The sequence below is a fragment of the Castor canadensis genome, chromosome X (assembly GCF_047511655.1).
Source record: "Castor canadensis chromosome X, mCasCan1.hap1v2, whole genome shotgun sequence".
NCBI lineage: Eukaryota > Metazoa > Chordata > Mammalia > Rodentia > Castoridae > Castor > Castor canadensis.
In genome coordinates, this window is record NC_133405.1 from 63,512,665 (window position 1) to 63,528,986 (window position 16,322).

Consider the following 16,322-nt stretch of genomic DNA (forward strand, 5'->3'; position numbering starts at 1 on the left):
AAAACAAATATAACCACAAAAAGACAGGAAATATTAAACCTTAAGAGAAGAAAGGAAAAGTATTCAGAGAATAGCATAGAGTTAGCTGCACACAAATACAACCAAATGGCAAAAATCAACACATACCTCTCAATATTAACACCGAAAGTTAGTAGACTCAATTGCTCCATCAAAAGACACCATTTGACAAACTGTAATATAAAGAAAGACCTGACAATCTGTTGTTTAGAAAAGACCCACTTTATTGACAAAAACAAACACAATCTTAGGGTAAAAAAGTTGGAGAAGATTTACCAAGCTAATGGCCCTCACCAAACAGGCAGGAGTAGCAATACTTTATATATCAGATAAAATAGATTTCAAACCTAGATTAGTAACAAGAGACAAAGAAGGTCACTTTGTACTAATAAAAGGAGCAGTACATCAAGAGGAAATAACAATTATTAACTTATTTAGCCCCCCGATATATTTGCACTCAACTTCAACAAACATGTACTACCGGATGTAAAAACACAGAAAGACCCCAATGGAGTGGTAGTCGGAGACTTTAATACTCTTTTAACACCAATAGATAGGTCTTCCAGACAAAAAATTAACAAAGAAATTCTAGAATTGAATGACACCCTAGATCTAATGGAAGTGACAGATGTCTTTAGAGTATTTTATCCTGCAGCAGCAAAAAATATATTCTCAGAAACCCATGCAACTTTCTCCAAAATAGACCATATCTTAAGGAACAAAGCCATATAATATGTTAAACTGCAAACTGAGTTATTTCCAATTTTTAGCTATTATAGTACTATAATGTAAAATTACATATATATGTATATTACAATTTGTCAATAAATGCCTTTGTGCATAGCATCTTTTTGTATATGTGCAAAAAGATTTGGATGATACATTCCTAGAAGTGGTACTGCGGAATCAAAGTTTAAAAGCATATGTAAAATACTTTGTGGTAGATATTGTCACATCAGCTCTGTAGAGATTTCACCATGAAGCAGTGTTGGGTGGGTAGAGGTGAAGTCTGGGCCCTGCACTTGATCAATGATCAAATGTCTGTTAAGCCTTAACAGGCTCTATACAGAGCATGGTTTCTTAATAATGCCTCCTTTCACAGGGTTCCGAAGTCCTGGATGCAGGATATCCTATCAGTCATTCAAAGGACTGGAGGGAGGGGACACTGTTCTAAAAAAATTCCTCAAGCTACTTTTCTGTGTTTCTGTGTGTGTGTGTCCCTCCAGGAATGATGAATAATCAAATAAAAAATGTTTCCTTGTTACAAAAAGAAAAAAAGGAACAAAGCAAGTCTCAAGAAGTATAAGAACACTGAAATAAACCCCTGCATACTATCTGACCACAACACAATAGAAACAGCAGGAACATACTCAAAAAATTGAAGTCTGAATAATATGTTCCTCAATGATCAGTGGATCATGAATGAAATAAGGGAAGAACTCAAAAAGTTCCTGGAATTTAAAGAAAATGGAAACAGAACCTATTAGAACTTGTTGAACACAGCAAAGGCAGTTATAACACGAGAGTTTATAGCCATGAGTTGCATGTATTAAAAGCACAGAAAGATCTCAAATAAATGACCTAATGTTGCTTCTCAAACTCCTAGGGAAAAAAAAAAAAAAACAAGCTAAACACCAAGCAAGCAGAAGGAGAAAAATGATAAAAAAAAATGGGCCAAACTCAATGAAAACAGACCGAAAAATCCATACAAAGAAACAACAAAACTAAAAGCTGTTTCTTTAAAAAAATAAACAAGGTCAAAGAATACCTGGTAAATCTGACTAAAATAAAGAAGGAAAAGACTTAAATTATAAAATTAGAAACAAAAAGGGAGAGATAAGAACAAATATTAAAGAGATCCTGGGAATCACAAGGGAATACTTTAAAACCTATATTCAAATAAATTGGAAAATCCAGAAGAAATGTACAAATTTCTAGTTATATACCACCATCCAAAATTTAATGAAAAGTAATATTAGTCATTGAAACAGATCTATAACATACAATGAAACTGAAGCAGCAATAAATAGTATCCCAAAACAGAAAAGTCCAGGACCTGTTGGATTCTCCACTGAATTCTACTGGACCTTTAAAAAGAACTGTTACCAACACTCCTTAACATTTTCCACAAAATAGAAAGGAAAAGAACATTGGCAAACTCATTCTATGAAGCCAGTATTACACTCATTCCAAAGCCTGAAAAGGACACAACAGAAAACCAGAATTATAGGCCAATCTCTTTAAGGAACATAGATGAAAAATCCTCAATAAAATAATACCAAACCAAACTCAACAGCATATCAAAAACATCAAATACCAATACCAAATCAAATTCGTGCCAGAGATGCTAGAATAGATCACCATATGCAAATCATTACATTTTATGCAGCATATTATCAGAAGCAAAAATAAAAACCATTATGTCATCTAAATAGATGCAGAAAAAGCCTTTGATAAAATTCAATATCCTTTCAGGATAAAAGCTGGGATGAAACCAGGAATAGAAGGAATATAACTTAACATAATAAAAGCTATATATGGCAAGACTATAGACAACATCATACTAAATCGGGAAAAACTGAAACTATTTCCTCTAAAATCAAGAATGAGATGAGGGCGTCTACTCTCCACTCCCATTAAACATAGTTTTGGAATTCCTAGCCAGACCAATATGAGAGGAGGAAGAAATATAAGGAATACAAATAAGTAAGGAAGAAGTCAAACTATCCCTATTCATAGATGACATGATCTTCAAGCTAAAATAGCTGAAAAACTGAATGAAAAAACTTCTAGACACCATAAACAGCTTCAGCAAAGTAGCAATACATGAAATCAATTTACAAAAAATCAGTAACATTTCTGTATACCAACAAGAAAGAATGTAGGAAAACAATTCCATTTAAAAAGCTGCAAAAAGATCAAATACCTAAGAACAAACATAAAAAAGAACGTGAAAAACCTCTACAAGGTACAGTACATAACACTGAAGAAAGAAATCAAAGAAAACTACAGAAGAGGAAAGGAACTCCCCAAGCTCAGGGATTGAGATACTCAACATAGTGAAAATTGCTACATTACCAAAAGCAATCTATATGTTCATTTCAACTTCCATCATAATTCAAATGACATTCATCACAGAGATTGAAAAATCAATCCCAAAGTTCATTTGGAAGCACAAAATACCATGAATAGCCAAGGTAATATTGAGCAAAATGATCATCACTGGGAGTAACACAATACCTAACTTCAAATTATACTCAGAGCCATAGTAATAAAAATAGCATGGTAGTAGCACAAAAACAGATATTAAGACCAGTAGAACAAAATAGAAGACTCAGATATGAAAACTTCACAAATATGCCCATCGAGTTTTGTACAAAGGTGCCAAAAACATGTGATTAAGAAAAGACAACTTCTTCAATAAATGTTGCTGGGAAAACCGGATATATGCATGCAATAAAGTGCAACTAGATCCATGCCTTTCACCTTGTACATGTATCAACTCAAAGCAGATTAAGGACCTTAATATAAGACCTGAACATTTGAAGCCAGTGCTGGAAAGAGAAGGTAATACACTGGAAGCCATAGGCAATGACTTCCTTAGTAGAACTCAAATGGCTCAGCAACTAAGAGTAAGGATTGACAAATGAGACTACATGAAATTAAAAAAACTTTTGTACAACAAACAAAATTGTTTCTAAATTGAAGTTCATGCCCAGAAAATGGGAGAAAATCTTTCCAAGCTACCCATCAGACAAGGGACTGATAGCTAGAATATACAGGGATCACTAAAAAGTAAAGTCCCAAAAAGTCAATTACTCAGTGAAGACGCGGGCAAATGAACTGAACAGACTCTTTTCATAGGAAGACAGCCAAATAGCTAAAAAAACATGAAAAAATGCTCACCATCCTTGGTCATAAAAGAAATGCAAATCAAAACCACTTTAAGATTAACATCACTCTTGTTAGAATAGTTATCATCGAGAACCAAATGAATAACAAATGTTGACAAGGATGCAGGGAAAAAAGAACCCTCATACACTGCTGGGTGGAATGTAAATTAGTACAACAACTATGGAAAACAGTACAGAAGCTCCTCAAAAACTAAAAATAGAACTTCCATATGATCCACAGTATTACTTCTAGAAATATACAGAGGAATGTGAGTCAGTTTACGACAAATGCACCTGCACATCCATGTTTATTGCACCATTATTCATACTATCTAAGCTATGAAAACAACAAAGATGCCCCACTATTGATGTATGGATTAAGAAAATGTTTGACTTATATACAATAAAAATTTACTCAGCCACAAAGAAAAATGAAATTTTGTCATTTGCAGGTAAAAGGATGGAACTGGAGAAGGTAATTGTAAGTAAAGTTATCCAGGCTCTGAAGGCTAAAACCTGCATATTTACTCTCATATGTGGAATATAGACCTAATACTAATGCAGCAATTTTAGGCAAAACCATTCAGACCAGAGGAGGTCACATATGAGAGGTGTAGGGTAAAAGATGGAAACTAAGAAGATACATATGGTTGATATACCCTCTATACAAGAACAAATATAGAATTCTTATACTGGCCAAAACCACCACAAAGAAGGGACTAATGTAAAATGAAGAAAAACAGAGGAGATAAACCAATTAGATTTATAATATATATACATGGAAATATCGCAAGGACACTCTTGTGTAGCTACATATATCTCAAATAAGCAAAAATGTCATTTTTTTTCTTTTACAGAATTAGAGAACTAGAGGGCAGAACAGATTATACCCAGATGGAGGATTGGTCGCTATTGGAGAGGGAAGTGGCAGGGAAAGGGAATAGGGTGAATACGGTGCAAAAACTGTGTACAGACATATGTAAATCCAAAAGTGATATCTGTTCAAACTATTTCAGGAATGGGACAGATGGGGATAAAGAAGAGCAGTGTTGGGGGTGAATTCAAGCACGGTATATTGGATACATTATAAGAACTCTTGTAAATGCCAGAACGTACTTCCATCCACCACAACAATAAAAAAGATGACTCTCCTAGGATAAAAAGAAGGGAAAAAGAAAAAAAAAACCTAAAAGAATTTTCTATTAGAAATACATGGATATTGCAACACAGAAATATAAGAGCTATGAAGAAGCAAGGCAATATGATTCCTCTAAAAGCTTGTAACACTTCTATATCTGAATCTGAAGACACTGAAATGGTTGAAATTCCAGAAAAAGAATTCAATTTCCTGAAAGAAAATTCAAACAAACAGATAGATGAAGTCAGGAAACCTGTTGAAAAACTCCAGAAGAAAGTCAGCAACATGGATGAATAATTCAGCATGGGATCTGAGATTATAAAGAAAAAAGAATAAAAGTTGTGGAAATAAAACAATCCATTAGTCAAATTTAAGAATGGTAGAAAGTATCACCAAAGTCCAGTTTTAGTAGAAAAAAATATAAGGAATTAAAGTCAAGGTCAAGGAATTTTTATATTGACATGATAATAATAATAAGGAAACCAAATATGAACACAACTTTCAAGAACCTGGGACATGATCAAGATACCAAAATTAAAATTCCAAGGGATAGAGACCCAATTCATTTAAATTAGAGTAGAAAACAGCTAAATCTATGGAAACTTATATCCATAAATGTACAGATGGCAATTAGAATCTGAAATAACCATGAGTCAAAAAGAACCTTTTCATGTCACATTATAGTTAAAATACCAAGACTGCAGAATGAAGAAAAATATACTGAAAGGTAAAAGAAAAAAAAATCACTAATTTACAATGGCAGGATTTACAATTTTCAAGGTTACATCAGAACTGTAAATTCCAGGAAACAATGGTATATTTTTCAACTCATGAGAGTAAATAGCTGTTAACAATGTAACTGCATTCAGAAAATTTATCTTTTAAAATTAATGGAGATATAAAAACTTTCCAAGATCAACACAAACTAATACAAATTCGTGATCACTAAGCAAGCAGTAGGGAAGATACTTAAAGACAGTAATGAGACATCAAGAAAAATATATTTGATTAGAGGAATATATGAACAAAATATCATCAGGAGACATGCACATCTCATTTAGCCAGCAAACTACTGGGATGAATCATACAAAACAGTATTGGAATCAACCAAGGAGGGAAAAGCACCAAAAATACAGGAATCAGAAAATATATCTTATTTACAAAGCTAAATGTAAATGGTCATAACTGTCCAATTATAATAATGCTTATGGACTGGTTGGACAAAAAATTCAATTGTTTATTGTCTGACAAATACCTCAATGGCAAACAGGAGTTCTTATACTTATAGCTGTCAAACTAGAGTTGAAGTCAAAATTAGCCTACAGGAGCAAAGACAGTCACTAAATATTAGTAAAGTAAAACAAAATCCATGAAGAAGATATATTTAGAAATGTGTATACAACAAATATTTGTGTATCCAATATCATAGAACAAACCCAACTCCACAGATAGGTCCAGACACAAAAAAGACAAAAAAATCAACAAAAGTATTTCAGACTCAACCGTAGATCAAATTAATTTGACAGACATCTACAGAATATTCCATCCAACATCTAGAGAGTATACATGCTTCTCAGCAGCGCACACCAAGGAAATCTTTCAAAACACATCACATTTTAAACCATGAACATGTTTTGCAGATACAAAAATATTGAAATTGCTTCCTATATCTTATCAGAACATATTGGAAACCACAAAAACAAAAATTCTAAGGAAAACTACAGAAACTACAAAAACACATGGAGTTTAAATGATATGTTTTTGAATTAGCAGTGGGTCATTGAAGAAATCAGGGAGAAAATTTGAAATATCATTCAATGAAATGAAATATAAACACAATTTACAAAACTACTGGGACACACAAAGGTATTTCTAAGATGGAAAATTATAGCTGTGAGGAGTTACATTAAAAATATTCAGTGCAATATCAAGTAAATAAGCTAAAGATTTGCCTCAAAATCTTAGAAAAACAGAAACAAGCCAATTCCAAAATTAGAAGAAGTAAAGAAGTAATAAAACTCAAGACAACAGCTAGTGAAATGGAGTCTAAAGAATAATGCAAATACTCAGTGAAACAAGGAATTGGTTCTTCAAAAAAATAAACAAGATTGACAACCCCTTAGCCAAACTAAACAAAAGAAACAGAAAAAGATGGAAATTAACAAAATTAGAAGTTAAAGGGATGTTATAATCACAGATAAATATGAACTCCTTGAGGAATATGAGGGGATATTTTGAAAACTCACATTCCAGTAAATTAGAAAATATAGATGTAATGGATAAATTTGTAGATAAATTTGATATACTAATATTGAAGCAAGAAGAAATAAGTGACATAAACAAGTCTATAACAAATAATGAGATTGAAGTAGCAATAGTCTGTAAATTAAAAAAAATGCCCAAGACTGCACAGATAAACTGCTAAATTCTACCAGACTTTTAAGGAAGAACTAACAGTAATGTACCTCAAATTATTCCATAAAGTAAACAAGGAAGTAACATTACCAAACTTTTCTGTTCTATGAAGCCAATTTTATCCTGATGCTAAAGCACCATATAGCACAGCAAAAAATAAAACTGTAGACCAATTTCCCTGATGTACCTACATTCAAAAATTCTGAATAAAATATTTGCAAACCAAGTTCAACAGTATATTAAAAAGATCATTCACCATGACTAATTTGGTTTCATAACCAGGGATGAAAGGATAATTCACCCACAGAAGTCAATACATGTAATACAGCTCATGAATAGAATAATGGATAAAATTCATCTCAATTAGATGCAGAAAAAGCCTTGGTAAAATTCAACATCCTTTGTAATAAAAGCCCTGAAGAAACTAGAAACAGAAAAAATATATCTCATCATAATAATGACTGCATAAAATAAACATATAACCAACATTACACTAACTGGAAAAAACTATAATTAAGAATGTATCTACTCTTTTTACTGTTCTTAGCAAGGTTGAGGCCATGAGTTCAAACCTCAGTACTGATAAATGAGTTCAAACCTCAGTACTTTATGCCTGGCAGAGTGACTCAGGTGGTAGAGTCACATGCCTAGCAAGTACAAGGCCCACTAAAAATTGTAAGCACACTAAAAATAGTTACCAGCAGACACAAATTAATTTGGGCTGGATGTGTTGCTCAAGTGATAGAGCACCTGCCTAGTAAGTGTGTGGCCCTGATTTGAAGCTCCGATAACAGCAAAAAACCCCTGGCTATCTTACTGAAAGCAATCTGCAAAGTCAACACAGTCTCCACCATAATTCCAGTGACATTCTTTGGAGAAATAGAATAAGCAATCCTAAAATTAATACAGAAACACAAAAGACTGCAAATTGTCTAAAGAACCCTGAGCAAAATTAGCAATGCTGGATATATCACAACACTTGACATCAAATTATAGTACAGAACCATAGGAACAAAAAGAGCATGATGCTGACACAAAAAGAGACATGTAGAGCAGTGGGATTGAAGTCCCAGAAATAAATCACAACCAACTGATTCTCAATAAAACAGCTAAAAACATACCTGAAACAAGAGACAGCTGCTTCAACAAATAGTCTTAGAAAAACTTAGGATTCACATGTAGAAGACTGAACATAGATCTCTATCTCTTATCTGTACAGAAATCAATTAAAAATAGCTCAAAGATCTTTATGTACACCTGAATATTTGAAAGCACTAGAGGAAAACATAGGGAAAGTATTTCAAATACATACATAGGCAACAACTTTCCAAATATGCAATGACTTTCTAATTGTTCAAAAAAATATAGCAAGGATTGACAAATGTTATTGCAAATTAAAAAGTTTCTAAGAAGCAAAAGAAATGATTACAAGAGTGAAGACTGGACCTACAAAATTGGAGAGAATTTTTCCAGCTATTCATCTGAAATGTGATTAATATCCAGAAAGTTTAAAAAGCTAAAACAAATGCCAAAGAACATATAACCCAATCATTAATGTGATAATGAATTGAATGCACAGTTCTCAAGAGAAGTACAAATGTCTGGTAAATACATTAAAAACTTTCAACATTCTTAGCAATATGTAAATGTAAACCAAAACTACATTAAGATTCTATCTAACCTCAGTCTATATTTCTACTTTCAAGATAACAAGCAGCAGCAAACACACTAGTCAGAATGTGGGAAAATGAACCTTTAAATAGAATGTATGGGAATGCAAATTACTGCAGCTATATGGAAATCAGTATGAGGATTTCTCAGAAAACTAAAAATAGAACTACCATGTGGTGCTGCTGCTATGGCATTACTTATATAACTAACACAATCAAAGTCTGCATATAACTGCAATATTTCATATCCATGTTCATTGAGACACTCTTCAAAATAGCCAAGTTATGCAATCATCCTAGGTGCCTACTAAAAATGACAAAGAAAATGAAAGTGCTATACTGTTCACAATAACAAAGCTCTGGAAACAACCCAGATGTCCTACAACTGATGAATAGATCATGAAATTGTGGTATATATACACAATGGAGTATTAGTCAGCCACAAGGAAAAATGACATTCATTTTGAAGGTAAATGAGTGCAATTAGAGGACATCATGTTAAGTGAAATTAGCCAGCCCCAGAAACACAAAAGACACATGTTTCCTCTCATACATGGAAGACAGAATGAAAGATAAACATATACACAAAAACAAACATGATCACATACAAACTCAGTTGTAGAACATGTTTGCAACAGTAGAACTACTCTATGGAACTCAGGGAAAGAGAGAAAGGAAAAGAATGACAAAGGAACAGTAAAATTGCATGCCACAAGATGTGAAGGTAGAGGATGTATGAATATGTATTGAAAGATGTTGAAAAATGTGGGGGTGGGAGGTAAAGGGGTAAGGGAGAGTATTCTAAGGCATTGAGCAGACCAAAATAAACACACCAACAGAGGCACTACATTCAGAGACCCCCTGGATATCAAATCAAATACTAATTACAAAAACTAAGAATATATAATAGGCACAGTGTGTACCAGAGGTGGGGGTCAGAACTAGTGGGAAAGAAGAGAGTGAACTAAGGTGATTAAGGTGACGGTATATGGTGGATGGAATTCATATACTTGTATGAAACAGAACTAGAAAAATCTCTTGCAATTGCTTTAAGTGGGGTAGGTATGGGACTGAGGGAGAGAGACGATGGGGGCAATGTAAGCAATGTACAACATAAGTGTAATCAGAATTGTCACTATGAAACCCCTCCTGTATCATGAATATATCCTAATAAAAATTTACTTAAAAAAGAAAATGAATGTGCTATAAATGCACACTGGAGTATTGTTCATTCATAAGGAAGAATGAAATTATGTCATTTCCAGGAAAATGATGGAACTAGGGAGCATAATGCTAAATGAAATAAGCAATATTCAGAGAGACAAATGTAGAAAAAAAATCCATTTACAATAGCCACCCCCCTAAATCAAATACCTAGGAATAAACTTAACAAAGGATGTAAATAACCTCTACAAGGGAAAGTACAAACCACTGAAGAAAGAGATCAAGGAAGAATACAGAAAATGGAAAGATCTCCCATACGCATGGATTGGCAGAATCAACACATTAAAAATGTCTATACCACCTAAATCAATCTACATATTCAATGCAATTCCCATCAAAATCCCAATAACATTAATCACAGAGATTGAAAAATCAACCCTAAAGTTCATTTGGAAATACTAAAGACCATGAATAGCCAAGGCAATACTGAGCAAAAAGGTATCATAATACTTGACTTCAAACTATACTACAGAGCCATAGCAATAAAAACAGCATGGTACTGGCACAAAAACAGATATGAAGACCAGTGAAACAGAACAGAGGACCCAGATGTGAATCCACACAGCTAATCCCACCTTGTTTTTGACAAAGTTGTCAAAAACATATGATGGAGAAAAGACAGCCTCTTCAACGAATGTTGCTGTGAAAAGTGCTTATCTACCTGCAGAAAACTGAAAGTAGATCCATATCTGTCATCTTGCACTAGTATCAACTGAAAATGGATCAAGTACCTTAATACCAGACCCAAAAACTTGCAGTTGATACACAAAAGATCAGGGAATACCCTGGAAAAAATTGTTATTGGCAAGGACTTCCTCAGTAGAACTCCAGCAGCCCAGCATCTAAAAGAAAAGATGGACAAATGGGAATACATGAAATAAAAATGTTCTGCACAACAAAAGAAGTGGTCTTTGAATTGAAGAAAATACTTGATAGCTATACATCAGAAAAAGATCTGATAACCAGAATATACAGGGAGCTCAGAAAACAAAACTCTCCTAAAATCAATGAACCAATAAAGAATTGGGCAACGGAACTAAACAGAACTTTTTCAAGGGAAGAAGTCCCAGTGGCCAAAAAACATATGAAAAAATGCTCACCATCCCTGGCCATAAAAGAAATGCAAATCAAACCCACACTAAGATTCAAACTCACTCCTGTTAGAATAGCTATCATCAAGAAGAACATCACCAATAACAAATGTTGGCAAGAATGAGGGGAAAAAGGAACTCTCATATACTGCTGGTGGGAATGTAAGCTAGTACAACCACATTGGAAAACAATATTGAGGCTTCTTGAAAACTAAATATAGATCTGCCATATGATCCAGCAATACCACTCCTTGGGTTATACCCAAAGGAATGGGACTCAGGTTATCACACAGGCACCTGCATACCCACGTATATTGCAGCACTATTTACAATAACCAAGCTATGGAAATAGCCAAGATGCCCCACTATCAATGAATGGATTAAGAAAATGTGGTATTTATACATGGTGGAATTTTACTCTGCTTCAAGGAAGAATGAAATTTTGTCATTCGCAAGTAAGTGGATGGGACTGGAGAACATCATCTTAAGCAAATTTAGCCAGGCTCAGAATGCCAAAAAATCGTATGTTCTTCTTCATATGCAGATTTTAGACCCAAAACAAATGCAGTAATATTATTGGACATGGGTCATACCCTAAGGGGAGAACACATAGAGGAGGAATAGGGAAAAGTAGGAAACCCAAAGCTTGAAAATGTTTGATGTGCCCACTGCAGAGGAGATAATATAGTAATGTTAAACTGACAGAAGTCAATATGGGAAGGTGACCAAGAAATAGTGAAGAGGTCTGGTAGAGATGAACCAATGTGGGTAGTAATACACATGTGCATGGAAGCAATGCTAGGAATCTCTCCATACAGCTGTCTTTATCTCAAACTAGAAAAAATGCTATGTTTCTCTTATTATCTCTTATATTTTCTCTTCAACAAAATTGCAGGACAAGAGGACAGAACAGGTTCTGAGTAGAAGTAGGAGTGGGGAGGTGGGGAGGAAGGGAGGTGGTACAAACAATGTATACATTACAATGTATACATATGTAAGTAAAGGGTAAAATAAAATAAGAAAAGAAAATAAATGTGCTATAAATGCACAGTGGAGTACTGTTCGCTCATAAAAAATATGATTATGTCATTTCCAAGAACAAGAGACCATCATGCTAAATGAAATAAGCAAGCCTTGTGGAGACATATATTGCATTTTTCTTATATGTGGAAACTAGATTGTTAAAAAGAAAGACATGAAAGTAGAAGGTGGAATATATGGGGAAGGCATCAGGAGGGGAAAGAGAGAAGACAAGGTGATGTGTGATGAAAGTATATTTTATACATGTATGAAAATTTCATAATTAAACCAATTATTTGTATTATAATATATACTGCAAAAATATTTTGATCCCATGAGCAACATATTAGTGATATTAACTATTTTTTAGTAATTGTACTTTTTTTTCACACCATGACAATCATTCTAGCACTGAGGAATTTATTATAATATGTCTACAAAATTATGGCAGAAAACATCTGGTATTTAAGGCAGGACCTATATTTGTACTTTTTATCTTTTTTCCTTTTAAAAGAGCTCACTGAAAATTCATTTCCCTTTACACAATAAGTACAAGTAAGCATGTTTTGAAAAGAAACGTTTGCATACTGAAGGAAAGAATGTAAACCACTACAATTATGGAAAACAGTATGGAGGTTTCTCCAAAGATTTAAAATAGAACTATCATATCTACCACCAATCCTGCACTATAAGTATATAACCAAAATGCTACAAGAAATGATTTTCAATGATTTTTCTAAAAAGGAATGATAAATGTTTGAAAAAGGATATTTTAATCTTATCCTAAAATTATACAAAGTATAATTATACATGTACTGAAAAAGGACCTGATACCCCAGTAATATGTAGGTTTATATCTCAATTTAAAATTAATTCAATGTTTTTCCTCCCCCCCCCATGTCTCCCTTTCTACAATACAGACCAGGCACAGGGCCTGAGTTGAGGTTTATATGGGGTAGGTGAACTTTTCCTCGTATTTCCATACAATCAGTGTAAGAACACAGCCTGTGATAAGTATCAGGAGGCCAAAATAAGTTTATTTTTAAAAATTAAATAAAATTGATGTCTTCCAGCATTAATAAACAGAAGATACTGAGACAAAAGATAATCTCTATCTTTAAATAACTAAATTGATGTATATTTATGGGAATAGTGTGGAAAATTGAATATTGTGCATTAAAAAATGAATAATGTTCTCTCTGTTATAAAAACACAAGAAAGAACACATTTTACCTAATATTGTATAGCCAAGCACTTGTGTTACCATTGCATTTAGTTAGACTGAGATGTAGAATCTGAAGTACAAGGTATAACTATAGATTGCCTCAAAATTCTGAAGACTAGCAGTGTTGATCTTGTTATCCTGGTTGTTTCAATGAGCACAAAAGATTGCCAAATGATCCTTTAGTCGATTTTTCTGAATCAATTGTGTTGACAGCATTAACAATGTAGTAGTTGCAGCTGGCTTATGTAAGTAAGCCTGAAAGCATATCTTTTTCACTAGAAGTGTTTTTATTTTTTTGCATTATAGTACTTATTTCATATAAGGTATGTATCTATTCATGTCTGACATGATTGCTATACTCTTCTATGATATTCATCTATTGTAAGAACTATTGCATAATTCTTTTCTATTTGGAAGATATAACTTCTTGGACATTATTGTGAAGTGATTTAAAAGTTCAAATAAAACTCTAGGAAATAGATAGTAATTGAGACTATAAAAAATAAATGAATGTAGAGAAGAATTCAGGGAAAAACCATATCATATTTCATACCCAGGATTTCTAAAATTTATCAATTGAAAAACAAGAAAGAAAATACAATTTGACCAATATTTCTCATGTACTCGCTTAGATGATTAAACTTTAAGCAGAAATTAATGGAAGAAAGCAATTGCAACTTTTATGGTAGTAATTCGGGGATGCTAAATAAAAGTCAAAATAATTCAAAATCGTTGGATTCAAATTAGCTAAAAATGGCAATTTAATTATGTTATTTTAGACTGTAATGAAAATTGCTGTAGTAGATATAAAAATCACTGGACTATCTTGTCAAGAATAATATGAAAGATTTCCATAAATTAATGCTAAGCACAAATGGTTAATTTACACATACGTGTATGTACTAATGTTAAATTTGTGTTAATTTCAAACTTAGAAATTAACATAGACATATAAAAAAATAAAGGTGGGTACTGATGGCTCATTCCTGTAATTCTAGCTACTCAGGAGGTGCACATCAGGAGGATCTTGGGTAGAAGCCAGCCTGGGCAAATAGTTCGCTCAACCCTATCTCGCAAACACCCAAAACACAAAAGGGCTGGTGGAGTGGTTCAAGTTGTAAAGGGCCTGCCTAGCAAGCATGAGGCCGTGATTTCAAAACCCAGTACTGTCAAAAAGAAAAGGAGAAGAAAACTATCAATGACTCTAATCCTTTCTTTCTTACTATTAGAAATTCATTTGATTTCTTTTACACATGTTTGAAAAGCCCCATGTTTTATTTTATTCTTATGTGTATTTTGTTTGTTTTGATGAGGACTGTCTTTATTCATAGAACTTTAACATTTGCATATATCAAGACATCATTCTATTTATTGACTATCTATATTCTACATACAAAAACTAATTATCTCTACAGAGATTTCTATGAATTGAAGCTATTTGCAGATGTCGAAAGGTCCTTTCTCCTTGGGATTTTATTCTACAGGCTATATAATAAAAGTAAAAAGAAATCATTTGGTTATCTGATTGTGTAAAGTATTTAATAACTTAATTTTAATAACAATTTGGAATCTATCAAGCATCTCAAAGAAAATATATAGTAGTAAATATTTGTGAATGAAATAATAGTCATTTAATTAATTCAATAAGCACATTTATCATCTTACATTGTTCATGCAAGGTAAATATTTTCAAACACTATTTCATGGCTAATTACAATTTATAGAAATTATAATCAAGAATGCTTCTATTACTATTAGGAAAATAGAGTATAGCATTAGTAGGAGAGGAATAAACTGAAAATCTAGATATTTTAAAACAAATTTTGTTTAGTTTGTTTTGTTTTGTTTTATAGTGGGACTAGAGTTTGGACTCAGGGCTTTATGCTTTCAAAGCAGGAGTGCTTTAGCTACACCTCCAGTCCGTTTTTCTCTGGTTATATTCTTGAAGTAAACTTTCATGAAGTATTTGCCTAGGTGGGCCTTAAACCACAATCCATCCAATCTCAGCCTCCCAAGTAGCTAGGATTACAAGCGTGAGCCACTAGCAACCTGCTTAATATAATTTCTAATAAACATTGAGAAATACTTTACCATCTGTTAAGTTCAGCTCTAATGTCCTCCATGATTTTTCATATGTAATTTTAGATGATATTGAAATTTCAAAGATATGGATATAAAATGCTATGACATTTAGCCTATTGGAGATAATATATGGAGACAAATGTGAAATATTTCATTAAACATTCATTTGAGACAAAATATTGGAGGATACAGACTATTGCATACCCCATTATTACAAATGCACAATTACTTCAGGGAAGGTGTGGTGGTGCACACATGCAATCTCAGCTATACGGGAGGCTGAGATTGGGAGAACCATAGTTCCAGTCCAGCCTGGGTAAAAAGTTACTGGGGCCTCCATCTCAACAAACAAACCTGTGCATGGTTGTGCACACCTGTATTCCCAGTTATGTGGGAGGAACACGTAGGAAGACCATGGTCCAAGGCCAGCCATGGGCAAAAGCCAGGCTCCATCTGACAAATAATTGAAAACAAAAAGTGCTGGGGATGTGTTCAAGTGGTAGAGTGTTTCCATAGGAAGACAAAGTCCATAACCCTAAAATGCAA

At 33.3% G+C, this 16,322-nt stretch overlaps 1 non-coding gene across 1 annotated transcript; it reads right to left on the reverse strand.

Moving 5' to 3' along the window:
- Positions 1-13,364: 13,364 nt before the first annotated feature.
- On the reverse strand, positions 13,365-13,496 carry LOC141420151 (small nucleolar RNA SNORA51). The gene has a single exon (XR_012444837.1). It is a non-coding gene; the product is annotated as a small nucleolar RNA SNORA51 (small nucleolar RNA).
- Between the last annotated feature and the right edge of the window lie 2,826 nt (positions 13,497-16,322).